Source organism: Callithrix jacchus, chromosome 3 (genome assembly GCF_049354715.1).
Source record: "Callithrix jacchus isolate 240 chromosome 3, calJac240_pri, whole genome shotgun sequence".
Classification (NCBI taxonomy): domain Eukaryota; kingdom Metazoa; phylum Chordata; class Mammalia; order Primates; family Cebidae; genus Callithrix; species Callithrix jacchus.
In genome coordinates, this window is record NC_133504.1 from 167,026,591 (window position 1) to 167,041,949 (window position 15,359).

Consider the following 15,359-nt stretch of genomic DNA (forward strand, 5'->3'; position numbering starts at 1 on the left):
TTTATTGCTGCTGGCATTGGTGGTTAGAAAAAATAAAATTAGGCTGCTTGAGACTAATTCACAGGTTTTAATTTTTTAAAGCCACTTTTAATTTTTCATTTTATGATGGTATCATTTTTATAGCAAGTTTTAGAAAAAAAAACCATTTTGTTTATATCGTGGAAAGAAAGCAGAATTGCACAGTTTAGGAGCTACTCTAAAAACCCAGGAAACTATCTGACAGCCTTATGCATGTTTCAAAATAGCAGGTAAACTACTCAAATCCTGAGACGTTGTATAGAATAAGCAACATTCCTCCATTCAATTGTTGAATAAACGAATCTTAAAATAAATAATGACATCTGTTTCCACCTACTGCAGTGTTGTTTGGATATTTCACGGACTTGTTTGTTCATATAGAATGTAATTTGAAAGGCTGATATTTTATTATGAACATATTTAGGTTGGGATTTAGCAGGGTCTGCATTTTATGAAAGGTCTAACTTGGGGTCAAGTATTCCCTATCCCAAAAGTGGAACTTACCAGAATTATCAGGGCATACAGCTTCTCGCTTGGTGCTACTGGAAATGCTCTTGGATTTGTTAACGGATTCTGCAAGGCGATTTAGGTCAGGTTTTGGAATCCTTGCAAAGTAATCAGATTTTAACTTTGACTTCCGCTAGTCTGACAAAGTACAGGAAGCCTGTTCCCTCCCACTGTGGCCTGCTCTTACCAGCTGTTTAGAATGCGTTCTGCAGACTTCACCGGGGCTCATGAGATATGCAGCTTTCAACACAGAAAGGTGTGTTTTGGTTTGATTTTGTGACTTTGAATAGATGTCAAGTACATAAGACAAGCTATGTTTATTTTTTTAAAAGGGAGAAAGTTGTATAGTTCTTTTATTCCTGTTTTTCATGAAGTCATAGATGTCAGCCAGCCTCTGCTTCATAAACTGCTAGATATCTTTAAGAAAAAGCCTTGAGCTAGTGTCTACAACTTTAAGTACCAACCTTTGATACTAATAAATACTTTCAGCCTCTACAGTAAGCTGATACAGTGTCTCTCTGAAATCCATGCTTGCAAGTCAGTGAGCCAGCTTGGTATACATACATCCAACAACCAGCCCATTCTACGCGCAGATGCAGGTGGTATCAGAAGTTGCATGGGTAGGTAGGTGAGGGTATTAGGAGGTAAGGACTTCGTGGCAGACAGAGGAAATGGATGGGAAAGGGGCCAAGAGAATGGGAAAATGAGCCCTTCTCATTGCCTTATTTCTTGTGATTCAATCACTTACTTTAGCTACAAGAAATATAGATCCTGTCCCTGCTTAATCATTGAAGCTGATATCTGCAAACCCAGTGGATTTTTCTTCAATCTTTACTCTCCTTAACACCTTGCAGAATGTGACAGTCTTTATTTAGGAAAAGAAAGTCCAATTTTTTATAAAATCTCCTTCTTTCTGGGCTTATGTGGTACCAACTGTCTTGATCCTCCTGCTATTAATACTGTCCTCCTTTCTAACCAGCATTTCTCTTACCTCCAACGTCTCATCCTCCCCAGCCTCACCCCCACCTCCCATGCAAGTCTGGCTTCTCTGCTCTTGCCCTTAGTGATCTCATCCGGTGTCCTGTTTTTGCTTCTCTCCTCCGTACGGATGATTACTAAATCATGTTATGTAGCCTCAGCTTCTTTGCCAAGTCATAGATCAATATCCGTGAGTAGTAGAAAGAGCTAAAAGATTGGAATCTAAATCAAATGACATCACATATATGAAAACTCTAAGTGCTATACAGGTGCCAACCGTTATTCTCTGTCTTCCATAGCTTTCAAGCCACTTTCCTTGTTCCTAATCCCTTCCTGTGGCCCCACCTTCCAGTTAAACAGGGGAAACATTGTGGTGCCATCGTTGTTTTTCCTCTCTCATTCATCTCATCCAACCAAATGCCTCTAAATACTACATTTCTGACCGTCTATTGGATCTTTCTCTTCTAACTCATCACACCCACCATTAAGCAAAATGGTCTTCTCATGCCCATCTCCTGTTATAGCACTTGACTCAGGCCTCAGTGAACCTTCAGTGCTTACCAAAACCAGTACAAGCTTTTCCACCCAGTATTTGAGCTTCTCCATGACATAGACCTTCTATGCCTCTGCGGCTTATTTACTTGCCACTCTCCTGTTCAATCACTATGCCCCCGCCAAATGGGTTGATTTTTACTCTTCACAACCTCTCCAAACATTCCCAATTCTAGATATTTGCTCAGGGCTGTCTCTCCAGTGGGATGAATGCCTTTCTGTCTTCTCCCCCTATCCTGTCTTCAAGGCAATATTGGTCTGGGTCCAGGCTGGAAAATAGATGCCCACTCTAGATGTTTCAAACACAGGGAATTTGATACTGGGAATTGGTTTCCAAGGTGCTGGAAGGTTAGAAGAGTCAATGGGAGAAACAGAGGGGTTAAGGGATCAAGAAAAGAAGCCATAGCTAAACTCCCTTGGGCTGAAGTCCCTACATTTACACCTGCTGTTGTGGGGCTTGCCAGTTCTGGATATACAAAGAGACATGACTGGAACTGCTGGAAAGGCACTGGCACTGCCCTCCTGGCTGCTACAATCTGGAATTCTCCTCCTCCCTGCAAGCCCTGCTGCTGCTCCAGCACCCTCCGGCAGTCTTCACTCTCAAAACTAGAGCAGGACTCTTCTCTCTGCTGCTGTCTTTGAATTTTCCTCTGGACCCAGCTGGCAAGGGAGCCTAGAAAATGTAGTTTTCAGATACCCGGTCCTACTTCTACAGAGCAGAATATAGAAGGGCAGCTGGGGGTGCAGAACAACAGGTAAAAAGCTGGACAAGGGCCCAATACAAACACTACATGTTACCTGAAGCGTTTCTTGACTCACTGCCTCTCACTGCCTCTCCAACACCACCAGCTCCGGGAGACTTCTCTCTCTTCTGAATTGTCCATAGGTCTCTTTGAATTCATTGAAAATATGTTCGTTGAGGAACTCCTCTGTGTCAGGTACTGTGCTAGGAGCTGAAAATACAACTATAAGAAGACAGACTTGGCTGCCATTCTTCTAGAACTTCATGGGGTTTAAAGTCTAGTTAAGGAGACGTACAATTAAATAAGTGATTACATGTAACTTGGTGAACATGAAGACGGGAAGTCAAAGTGTCAGGGCACATATGAATGATGTTTAAACCAAACTGGAAGGGTCAGGAGGTGCTTCCAGAGGAAGCCAGTCTGAAGCCAAAGAAGCAAGGGCCAGGGAGAAATGCCTTTGATAGAAACAAAATCATGTCCAAAGGCCCAGAAGTGATAGAGAGAGAGCACTTCACATGCAAGAACCAGAATGCACATGGTGTAGGCAGCGTATGCATTTCAAAGGGGAGAATGGGAAAGACGAGGATGGGGAGAGATAACAGCTAGAGAAGACAATACGCCTCATAGAACACAATTCCTGGTGAGCCACTTTAAAGTTTGAACTTTAAGGACAATGGGAAGACATTGAATTGATCAGGTATTCATTTTAGAAGTTCATGTTGACTTCAGGGCAGAGAACAGGGCAAAGGAAAGCAGGACAACTATTTAGGAGGCTGGTAGAGAAATCAAGAATAGTGGCTGAGACACGCATATGGCATTAGAAAGATGTGGTGGATTCAAGCCGTGTTTAGAAAGAAGAGTTGACGTGCGTACCTGGGAAATGGGAAGTCAAGGATGGATCCTGCACTTCTCCTTTACTAACTGCATGAACAAATGTGACACTGCTGAGATGGAGAATGTACAAGGGTGATGTTTTGGGAGTGTACACGTTTGCTATTGCTGCTGTAACAAATTATCACAAATTTAGTGACTCAACGCAAATGTATTATCTTATAGGTCTGAATGGCAGCTGTCCATGTGGGTCTCACTGGGCTAAGATCAAGGTGTCATCATGGCTGCATTCCTTTTGCAGGCTCTAGGAGAGAATTCAATTCCTCACCTTCTCCAACTTCTATAGGCCAGCTGCATTCCTCGGCTCATGGCCCCTTCCTCCATCTTCAAAGCCAATAGAGTTGCATCTTCTTATCTCTCTCTATGACTCTGACACTCCTGCCTCCCTCTTATAAGGGCACATGTGATTGCATTGGATTCACCACATAATCCAGGATTATCTTCCCTTGAAGATCATTAGCTTATTCACATCTGTCAAGTAAGTCCCTTTTGCCATATTCACAAATTTCAGAGATTAGGATGTGGACATCTTTGGAGGCCATTATTCTGCCTACCACAGGGAGTAAGGGCACAAATATGAGTTCAGTTCTACACACGTGGGTTTGGTGAACACGGCACATCCAGGCGGTGATGCTGAGTAGAAAGCACTATAGCTGGGTCTGAACCTTAGGAGTGAGATTTGCTTGATCATCCAAATGCAAGCATCATCAAAGTATAGATGGAATTGAAAACAGGGACATAGACGGGGTCTCCCTTGGCAAAATATTTAGAGTGGAAAGAGAAGAGGAAAAACTTTGAGAAATATTATCCTTCAACGGATAAGCAAAGAATCCTCTGAAGAAGAATGAAAATGAGTAGCCAGAAAGGCAGTAAGGACTGGAGGTGAGGAGCAGTTTTGGTCTCTCTTCAGGACCCCAGAGTCTCCCATCTCCACTTCTTTGCACGTCTTTCCTCAAACCAGACCTTCATGATATTGGTGCATGCACCCTGCTAGCCACCAGCCCAGATTGACGATTGTCTTTTATTCCCAATTTAAAATCCCAGGAGAGAAAATATGATGCCCCCATGTTGAGTCTAGGCATTGATCCACCCCCCATCACCTCATGATACATAATGGGCACTCAGTTAACATTTGTTAAATTAATATTTGTTGAATGAATGAAGTCAGAGGTTCACCTGTCATCTAACAAGCTATGACCACAAGGTATCATCACAGAGCACACACATGGCTCTGTGAGACCAACATGTATTAGTCCATTCTCGAATTACTATAAAGAACTAGCTGAGACTGGGTAATTTATAAAGAAAAGAGGTTTAATTGGCTCATGGTTATGCAGGCTGTACAGGAAGCATGGCTGGGAAGTGAGGCCTTAGGAAACTTACAACTAGAGGGAAGGCAAAGGGGAAGCAGACACATCCTACATGGCTGGAGCAGGAGGAAGAGAAGGAAGAGATCTCATAAGAACTCACTCAGTATCATGAGAACATCAGGTAAGTCTGCCCCCATGATCCAATCACCTCCCACCAGACCCGTTCTCCAACATAGGGGATTACCATTTGACATGTGATTTGGGCAGGGACACAGATCCAAACCATATCACTACCTCTGGGTGGGGAAGATTTCTATAGGAAAGTGTAGGCTGAGCAGACAGCCCTAAATACAGCCACATCTCTAAAGCCTGCTTAGTTCAATTCCTCAGTAAATCTCTGTGAACTCACCTCCCGGTTGGGGCTTTGGGAAGTTCCTGGCTGGCCATTAGCAGGCAACAGAATGTTTAGTGACATATTGTGTGGCAGAAACAAACCTGCACAAGTTCTATTATCCATGGCAGTTTTTGTAGCACAAGCTTCCTTTACCAACAGCCCCATCTGCTTTAAAATACTTTAGAAACATTTCAGCTCTAAGAAGCTCCTCTTTGCTTGAGATTGAAATCTCACCTTTACTGCTACTGACTGAATGATTCAATTTATTTGACAGTCTGGAAAAGACAAAAAGAGGGACAGTGGTTGCCAAGTGCTGGGGAGCGGCCAGAGAAGTTGATTACCAAAGAGTGCAAGGGAATTTTTTGTGGTGATGGAAATATTATTTCATGGTTCTATGTATTTGTGAAAACTCAGAACAATACCCTGAAAAGAGTGATTTTCCTGCTACTGAATGATACCTCAATAAATGTGACCCAGCCTTCCAAAAAAAAAACCCATTTCTTCCTGCTGATTCTTGTGCATCCCCGATTTTTCTGTTGTGCCACCTTCTAGCTTGGAACTTGTGAAGTCTGATTCCTTGTGTCAATCTAAATAGGTCTGTTACCCGTCAATGTCAAGTGTTTCCTCACTTGTCCCTGTGTGTGTCTGCACTACGACTTCAGCTCCTTGATGGCAGAGGGCAGAGAATACTTACAATACTTTGATTGTCTTCCTTTTGTTGACTCAGCACTCACTAATTTTGATAGGGTGTATTTGGTTTTTGTTTTGTTTTGTTTTTGTTTTGAGATAGGGCCTTGCTCTCTCATCCAGGCTGGAGCGTAGTGGTGCGATCTCGGCTCACTGCAAACTCCACCTCCTGGGCCCAAACAATTCTCTTGTCTCAGCCTCCCTAGCTGGGATTACAGGTGTGTACCACCCTGCCCAGCTAGTTTTTGTATTTTTAGTAGAGATGGGGTTTTGCCGTGTTGGCCAGGCTGGTCTCTGATCACCTGACCTCAAGTGATCCGCCTGCCTTGGCCTCCCAAAGTGCTGGAATTACAGGCGAGAGGGTATGTTTTAATCCAGAAGAGCAGTTTTGATTTTGATGAACTTTTTGGTAGCCTTTCATTAATTTGGTGCCCAGTCTAGCTCCTTCCTTTTTTCCCTTTGAAGTAATTTGTTAAAACTTCACTAGATGTTATTGTACACACATGAAATGTTCTCACCAGACAGCGTGTAAAGCTGAACATTAAACAGGAAGATAGAATGCCTAATTATTCCAAATGTAGAAAGTAACAAGAGGACCAGTGTTTCTACTCCTTTGCCTTGAAAAGGAAAGGAGCTGTAGACTTCTGGAACATCACAATTTCTTTTCTCCCCAGTTGGACAAGCCACAGCCTGAAGCCTGGCAGGCCCATCGTGCTTGTGTTTGCAATGCCAGAATCTATGATTCTAAAAGGTATCAGGTTTCGAGAAAAAACAGAATTCTACCTGTGAAGGATCAGGGAGGGATTTCCCACCCGGAGTTAGGCCGTAGGGCAAAAGGATTGCTTTACCACCATCATTTGCCAAAATATCTGATTTCCTTGAGTTGCACAAAAAGACAAATCATGGTTTAAAGAATCCGTTTTTATTTTTGTCTCATCCCCTGGGAAAATTTGGCATGTGGAGTTCTTGATTTTTACTGTTAGGTGTTTAACATCACCCATAGCTTGCCCAGCATGTAGAAATCTTTCTTGAAATTACTTTCATTTCAACACAACAACCAGCGGGATAATAGGATCAGGCACTTTGTTTCTGCAAAGCAGCTTGAAGTTGGTACGCATCATGAACCTGGCCGATATGGGAGCCTTACTCATTTCAGTCAATAACATCTTTAAATGTTTAAGGAAGGGATTAACAAACTGCTGCCATGGGTCAAATCTGGCCTCCCACCTGTTTTTGTAAATGAAGTTTTATTGAAAACCCATCATGCTCATGTGTTTCTGTATTGTCTACAGCTGCTTTTTTTTAAAAAAAAAAAAAAAAACAAACTATAACAGCAGAGTGGTGTAGTTGCTGCGGAGATCACATGTCCTGCAAAGCTGAAAATAGTTACTATCTAACCCTTCTGAGAAAAGTTTGATGACCCTTGCTCTAAGAGATTACATTTCCTAGAGTCAGTTTCAGCATCCCCATCCGTCCTGCACCAGGCCTCCTTATTTTTGAGGATGAAAATGGAGAGCTAGCATCTGCAGTGTGATCCTCTCTCTCATAAATATACATATTTTATTTTCAATTAAAATAGGGAAAAATAATAAGATTATTGAGGTTTTTTTTCCCTAGAGAAAACTTAAGCAAAGATTCCAGTTGGCCCTCTTTGTGATATATGAAATTTGTGTCTGTGTGTATGTCCATATGGAACCTAAATAATAAATCACCTAAAACAATTTATTGGAAAAAGCAATCACTCTTTAGCTTTTCGTGAGTTATAGACCCTTTCGGGTACCTGCAAAGATCTAAATATCCTCTCCTCAGGGCTAAAAATGGGCATATACACCTCATTCAAACTGTGTGTATAATTTCAAGAGCTCATAGAGATCTGAGGCTAGCTTGCTCAGTCCAGGAAAATTACTCCTTTACTGAAGGATGAGTCTCCATAGGCAGCACTCCAGGCACTAAGCAGCTTGAGGACGAGTCACAGATGGTGTTAGGGCAGTTCCAGCATTCATATAATCACATCTCAGTCACTTTATTTTATAGAACCTGAAGTCTTAAGGAGTTTTCAGGCTGAAGAGGCCAGTCTGAGTCCTGGTTCTTGTAATTTTAGGCACAAACAAAAACTTTGAGAGCCTCTGAATTGTAGAAGCTTCAGTCTGGTCATTAGGAGCTAACCAGTACCAGAAGAAAACTGCAGAGGTCAGAGGAAAGAAAAGTCCCAGAAATATGCAAACGCTGTACAACTCTGAGAGTTCTGTAAGCACCCCCAGCCCCACCCCACATCTAATTACAAGGACTTGATCCCTTTCAGTTCTGTCTCCCCACTAGCAGCATGCCATGACAGTCAGTTTTGCAGGAACATGTAGTCTGCAGAGGTGGGATGCCACCTACACTTAAAGGAACTAAAGGAATATAAAGATAACCCAGCCAAGTTAAAGACGGGAGCTGGGAACCATCCAGTGGAGTCTCCCACAGTGCTCAACAGTCCTAGTCATTCAAGGGTGTTTATCATTTGCATATACCCATTACTTACTCAAACGCAAACAGAGGAGGTGATTTGCAAGTACCAGTCAAGTTGAGTAAACAGTTATGTAATCGACCTCCAAATTCAAACGTGAGGTTGAGTACAGCCCTGGTAGGCTCAATTTCTTACACTTCTACCGGCCATAGTCCCAGTAGTTCAGGAAACCATAACCCACAGGACTGGCCAAATCATTAAGGCCCTATTTCTCAAATCCAGGTCCTATTGGCTCCTGTACTCTCTATAGGTATGGAAGGGGTGCAGAAGCCATTGCCATTGTCCAAAGATAAGCTACCACCCCACCGGAGAGCCCTGTCACACCACAGCATACCGGGCTGACACCTGTATCAGTTTACGTTGCTCACTAAAGTCATTCCGGGAATGCCACGCTCTTTGTTCACATGTATTACCAAAAGCTGCCAAGACTCAACATAGCAACAGGTTTTAGTCCGGATGAGGTAAAGAAACAAACAAAATCTTACCTGCCTCTAATAAACTTTTACTTTGAACACTTGGTGATTCAGATTCATTGCTTAGCCTAGCTCCTTTCTCTGCTCAATTATAATTGTTTCTGTAGGTATGTAATCAGTTTATTCCTTTTTCTGTGTGAGAGAGGGGGAAAATGGGAAAATTCCACATCTTCATGTAAAAGCTTTCTTTCCTCCCTAACACCCACCCAAGACCAAAGGTGAGTTAGGGGAAAAGGCACTGAACTTGGAGTTAGAGAAGTGGATGTTGATTTGAGCTCAGCCAGTTGCTAAGTGACCTTGGGCAAATCATTCTAGTCCTTTGGACACGTTCCTTCGGCCATAGAAGGCTTAGGATGAGATGATTTCTAAATTCCCTTCTAAATCTGAAATGTGTTTTTGTGATTGCTTTGGAATCCCTTGGGACATTCAAAGAAACTTTGACTCCCGCAGCGAGAACAGAGACTCGGGAGGGACATGGTCTGTGTGTTATTTAAACAACTGAGCTGCGATAAGGTTTTTCCCATTAAGGCATTTGGTGCAGGCAAGCATTTTATAATAAACTTCCCATGAGCTAATTTAAAGCTCCCATTTTTCAAAGTGAGCTCCTTCTAATTACTTGTTATTTGAGCTTCATGTTTCCTTCCAATCTTGAATTCTGGGCACCTGTGGATGCCCAAGCAAAGTCCGTAGCCCTTAAGAAAGATAATTGGTTTGATAAAAGTTGTTAATACAGTGACTAGGGGGTATAAACTAAATGAATTTGTCCTAATCTCCCTTCCTGAGTTCTTTCTGTTCTCAGTCATCACAGCCTCCACCATCTAAAAAGTCCAGGAAAAACGAACATGTACTCGGTGCCTACCAGTGACCAAGCCCTGGTCTAAGGGCTAATTTTGAATATGGCACTTACAACATTCCAGGCACTGCTCTAAGTCCTTCGTATGTGTTCATTTATCGGTGTTTCCTTACAGTCTCAGGAAGTAGGTACTTTTCTTTTTTTTGAGACGGAGTTTCGCTCTTGTTACCCAGGCCGGAGTGTGATGGCGCTATCTCGGCTCACCGCAACCTCCGCCTCCTGGGTTCAGGCAATTCTCCTGCCTCAGCCTCCGGAGTAGCTGGGATTACAGGCACGCGCCACCATGCCCAGCTAATTTTTTGTGTTTTTAGTAGAGACGGGGTTTCACCGTGTTGACCAGGATGGTGTCGATCTCTTGACCTTGTGATCCACCCGCCTCGGCCTCCCAAAGTGCTCGGATTACAGGCTTGAGCCACCGTGCCCTGCCAAGTAGGTACTTTTCTTATCCCTATTTACCAATGAAGAAACTGAAGCACAGAGTGGTCAAGTAATTTGTTCAAGGTCACACAGCTAAGAAGTGACAAACACAGGATTTGAAGATGGGGGTGCTCCCGAGCCCAGGCTCTCAACCGCTTTACTGTTGGGCACTACCCTTGGATGTGCATAGATTTGGGGAGCAGTGTGTTGTAATAGAAGTTTTTGAAATGTCATTTCATCAAGTATTTTACCATTCAAGCACAGGCTAGTCCAAAGATGATTTGGAAATGGCAAAATGGTCTCCCTTTGATAACCATTCAACACAAAACTACCAGCTCCAAGATTCCATGAAACAGCCACAGTTGTCTCAGTACTTTCTTTTCGTCTCTGCTCCAGTAAAGGAGTTCTAGCAAAGCTGCCAGAAGAGCCTCCTTTAGGCCAAGCTAGAGTTTAGTTCACAGGTCATGTTGCCTCCGTCTACGGCAGTCAAAGCTGGAGCCTGAGAGGCTGAAATTCATGATCTTCATCAACATACTTTAATTCTACCTAAGGGTGGTGATCAGAATGGGCATCCCTCGTGTTCACACACACAGCCTGTTGGTTCTCTGCGAAACCCATTTAATAGAAGGGGAAATCAAGGCTCAGAGCACTTCATAAGCCTCCTGGGGACTACCTGCCTAAAGAAAGCCAGAGCCAGGGCCAGAGCAGGGGAGTTCTGATGAGCAGTACCAGACAGTTTCTGTCTACCCTCTAACCCCATAGCTATCAAACGAGATCTTAGAGGAACCATTTCAAAGCTGTTTATTTTAAGTATCTTCAGATACGGATTTGTCAGGTGGCCTCCATTAGTCTCAAAGCCTAATAAAAAAGCTGGGCACAGTGGCACATATGCCTGTAGTCTCACCTACCCAGGAAGCTGAGGCAGGAGGATTGCTTGAGCCTAGGAGTTCAAGGCTATAGCGTGCCATTACTGCACCTGTTAATAGCCACTACATTCCAACCTGGGCATAATAGCAAGACCCCATCTAAAAACAAAAAGCTCCAATAAATTGGTTCCATCCCCAAAAACATTTGCTTGAAGTTAGGGTTGGGTAGGTGAGTGCCAACCTGATTTTGTTTTGTTTTGTTTTGAGACAGAGTGTCACTCTCTCATCCAGGCTGGAGTGCAGTGGTCTTGAACTTCTGCCTCCAGGGTTCAAGCGATTCTTGTGTCTCAGCCTCCTGCATAGCTAGAACTACAAGCATTTGCCACCATGTCCAACTAATTTTTCTATTTTTAGTAGAGCCGAGGTTTCACCATGTTGGCCAGGCTGGTCTTGAACTCCTGGCCCCAAGCAATCTGCCTCCCTTGGCCTCCCAAAGTGCTTGGATTACAGGCGGGAGCCTCTGCACCTGTCACTGCCTGATATTTTGACCCAAAGGATAGATTTGGTGACAAAGAAGAGAGATTTCTGAAACGGTAATCCCTTTAGAGTTGGCTGTTTTATTTAAGTGAATATGAAAATAAAGTGTTTTCAATCTTTATAAGCATTTGCCACTTATTGTGATTGAATTTGCGTTAAGGAGTGAGGAAAGGCTGTGGATACTTCAGTTCTCCAGAAGTATCATGGGAAGGCCAAGCTATCCTGGTTAGAAGTTAATCATTAGTTTCCTTTCTCCATGATATGATTCAATAAGCACATTAACAGTTTATAAAAGAGGTAGTGAAACCTCCTGAGGAAAAAAATCTGTAACCAGTCTAGGGGAGAGACTTGCCTCGCCTCACATCTCAGTGGGGGGTTGAACTGCACAGCTGGGAGGTTCTTTCCGGTTTCACAGCAGTTAGTATTTATCTTTTATTGTTAATGGCATTTCACTTTCCTCCATGCTCTGCATCTACGTCACCACCCACACCCGGAACCATTCTAAACATCTAAGTGACACCGGGGCACGAACCCTCATGAAGTTAAAACAGTAATCTTTTCGGCTCGCAACAGAGTTATAGACCTTGAAATGCCATTAGGCCAAACTTCACTGGACTTTATTTATTGTTAGGGTTGTTGAATATTGATCTAAACTCAATCTAACAAAATACATGCAGACATCAGCTGTAACAATGATTTTTCAAAGAGAGAATTTTGAAAGGTATGTTGGAGATGAGAAACATTTATGTTTGTAACAGCTCTACTATTTATTTAAAATGATCTCTTTGTTTATATTTTAAAACATAGTAATAATGCCACTTATTTTTTCCCCTCTAAATAATGTTCATCTACTACGAGCAGACAGTAAGGGCACAAATAGAAATCAATTTTAAACTGTTTTAAATATCCTCCTATTCATGATTATTGCTATCACTAAGTATGTATCCAACAGCTGGGCAGGAAGGCCTGATCCTAGAGTTAAATGATGGGTAGGCAGAATGTGAAGTCCTATGTGCCACGAGAATTAAATTGTCCTTTTATTACAAAAAGATAATCTTCAAATTTTTTTTACCTTTAATTTTTTGAGATGAGGTCTCTCTCTGTCGCCCAGGCTGGAGTGCAGTGGCACAGTTTCGGCTCACTGCAACCTCTGCCTCCCAGGTTCAAGCAATTCTCCTGTCTCAGCCTCCTTAGAAGCTGAGATTACAGATGTGCACCACCACGCCTGGAGAATTTTTGTATTTTTAGTAGAGACCAGGTTTCACCATGTTGCCCAGGCTGGTCTTGAACTCCTGACCTCAAGTGATTCACCCATCTCAGCCTCCCAAAGTGCTGGGATTACAGGCGTGAGCCACTGAACTCAGTCTGAATTTTTAAAAATGCGACTATTCTGTCTTCTATGTCTTCCCAGAGGTAAGGGCTTGAGTTCCATTTCCACACATTAACAAGGAGACTTAGGCTCACTTATTTAACCTCTCTGATACTTCATTTGAATAGTTTCTTCATTAATAAAATGGACATAATGCTTAATATGGCTGGAGTGCAATGGCGTGATCTTGGCCACTGCAGCCTCCAACTCTCAGGTTCAAGGAATTCACCTGCCTCAGCATCCCAGGTAGCTGGGATTACAGGCAACTGCCACAATGCCTAGCTAATTTTTTTTTTTTTTTTTAGTAGAGATGGGGTTTCTCCATGTTGGCCAGGCTGGTCTCAAACTCCTGACCTGAGGTGATCCGCCCGCCTCGATCTCCCAAAGTGCTGGGATTATAGGCACGAGCCACCGTGCCCAGCCTGGTTTAGCTATTTTTATATGCCATTACTAATAGTTAATGATTATTGCAGGCTTAACTTGGACCAGACCCTGTTTCAATGGTCTAACCCATCCTCCTCATAATATAACAATCCTGTGAAATAGGTACTATTTACCCAGTTTTACAGTTGAAAAAAAAACCCCAGGGATTTTTAAGTAATTTTCCTGATATCATACAATTGCTAAGTGGTAGGGCTAGGATTTGAACCCAGAAGTCTGGCTCCAAACCCCTTTGACTTAACTGGTATAAGCACACAATAATGCCTCTCAGGTCATGCTATTTAACTAACTCGTGGCAGGTCACTGATAGATAAAATTGCCAGCAGACCTTCAAAACAATGAACAATGAGTGTTTCTAACCAAAATACATTCACTATGGCCTGGATTTTTTTTTAATGTCAAAAAGAAAAGAAAATGTCATTGGAAAAATAAAAATTACTGACTAATGAGGCATGCCCTTATATAACTACTTACTCCTGAAAGAAAAGTTAAAAAATCCTAAACCATTGCAGCCAGGTGCGGTGGCTCACACCCGTAATCCCAGCATTTTGGGATGCCAAGGCAGATGGATTGCAAAGTCAGAAGTTCAAGACCAACCTGGCCAATATGGTGAAACTCCATCTTTACTAAAACTCCAACAAAACTAGCCTGGCATGGTGGTGGTGCGTGACTATAGCCCCAGCGACTTGGGAGGCTGAGGCAGGAGAATTGCTGGAACCTGGGAGGCAGAGGTTGCAGTGAGCTGAGATTGCACCACTGCACTCCAGCCTGGGCAATAGAGGGAGGCTCTGTCTCAAAAATCAAACAAACAAACAAAAAAAGAAAAAATCCTAAATCATTGCCTATGAAGAGGCAAATCAAGAAAACATTAGTGTAAATAGCCAACCAACATAGAAAGCAAACATTCATCTAGTAATCGAGGTAACGGGAATATCCAGTGTGTGTATGGAAGAGCTGCCTCGGTATAAATTTCAATAACCTTCTGCAGAGCAGTTTGGCAATGTATATCCTTCAACAGGCATGCCCTCTACCCAGCAATTCTACTTCTAGAAGTTTATTCTATACAAAGGAAAGCATAAACATGTTTGCTTAAATGTTATATATAAAAAAATGGAAAAAGGCTATTGAACTGACTATGCATATAGCCATGTGGATTTATTCTAAGGAATGTCCATGAATATGTGCAAAGATTTATCAACACAGATGTTCATAATACTAAAAAGTACATAATAGTAAAAAAAGAAAAGAAAAGAAAATGACCCCACTGTTTAAAAGGAGGAATTAATTTACCAAATTGTAGTGCAGTAATATAATGTGGAAACTACGTTGTAGAAGTTCATAAATATGCATAAGAAAAAGACCCAGAGGACATTCACTCAGAAGCTGGTGGTCATAATTTAAGAGTCCTAGGACTAAAAGCAACATTTACTTTATTTTTTTTGCTTTCTGGATTTTCTGCATTGAGCATTCATTAGTTTTATACTAGTGAAAAATAAGAATATTATGATAGAAATTCTTATATTAGTGTGAAAAGATATTTCATATCTGTGTCAGTCAAGATTTGAAACTGCAAATGACAGAAAACCCAGCTGCATTTCTCTTAATAAGAAAGAAGTTACTGCTTCACAGGCTTCAGGCATGGCTGGATCCAGGCCTCACAAGCCATTGCTAGAACTTGGTCCTTCTCTTATCATCTCTGTATTTCTTGTCTTTCTTCTCTATTGCTGCATTTTCAGGAATGCTCTCCCCAAGTGGTGGCAAACATATCCACAATGATATGTTTAAATACTCCCTCAGCAAATCCAGCCAATTGC

General features: G+C 42.3%; 1 long non-coding RNA gene across 1 annotated transcript; it reads left to right on the forward strand.

The window, feature by feature from the left end:
* Positions 1 to 697: 697 nt before the first annotated feature.
* LOC118152336 (uncharacterized) lies at positions 698 to 6,129 on the forward strand. Its single transcript, XR_004741013.3, has 4 exons — positions 698 to 781; positions 3,855 to 4,167; positions 5,027 to 5,180; positions 5,668 to 6,129. It is a non-coding gene; the product is annotated as an uncharacterized LOC118152336 (long non-coding RNA).
* The last annotated feature ends 9,230 nt before the right edge of the window (positions 6,130 to 15,359 follow it).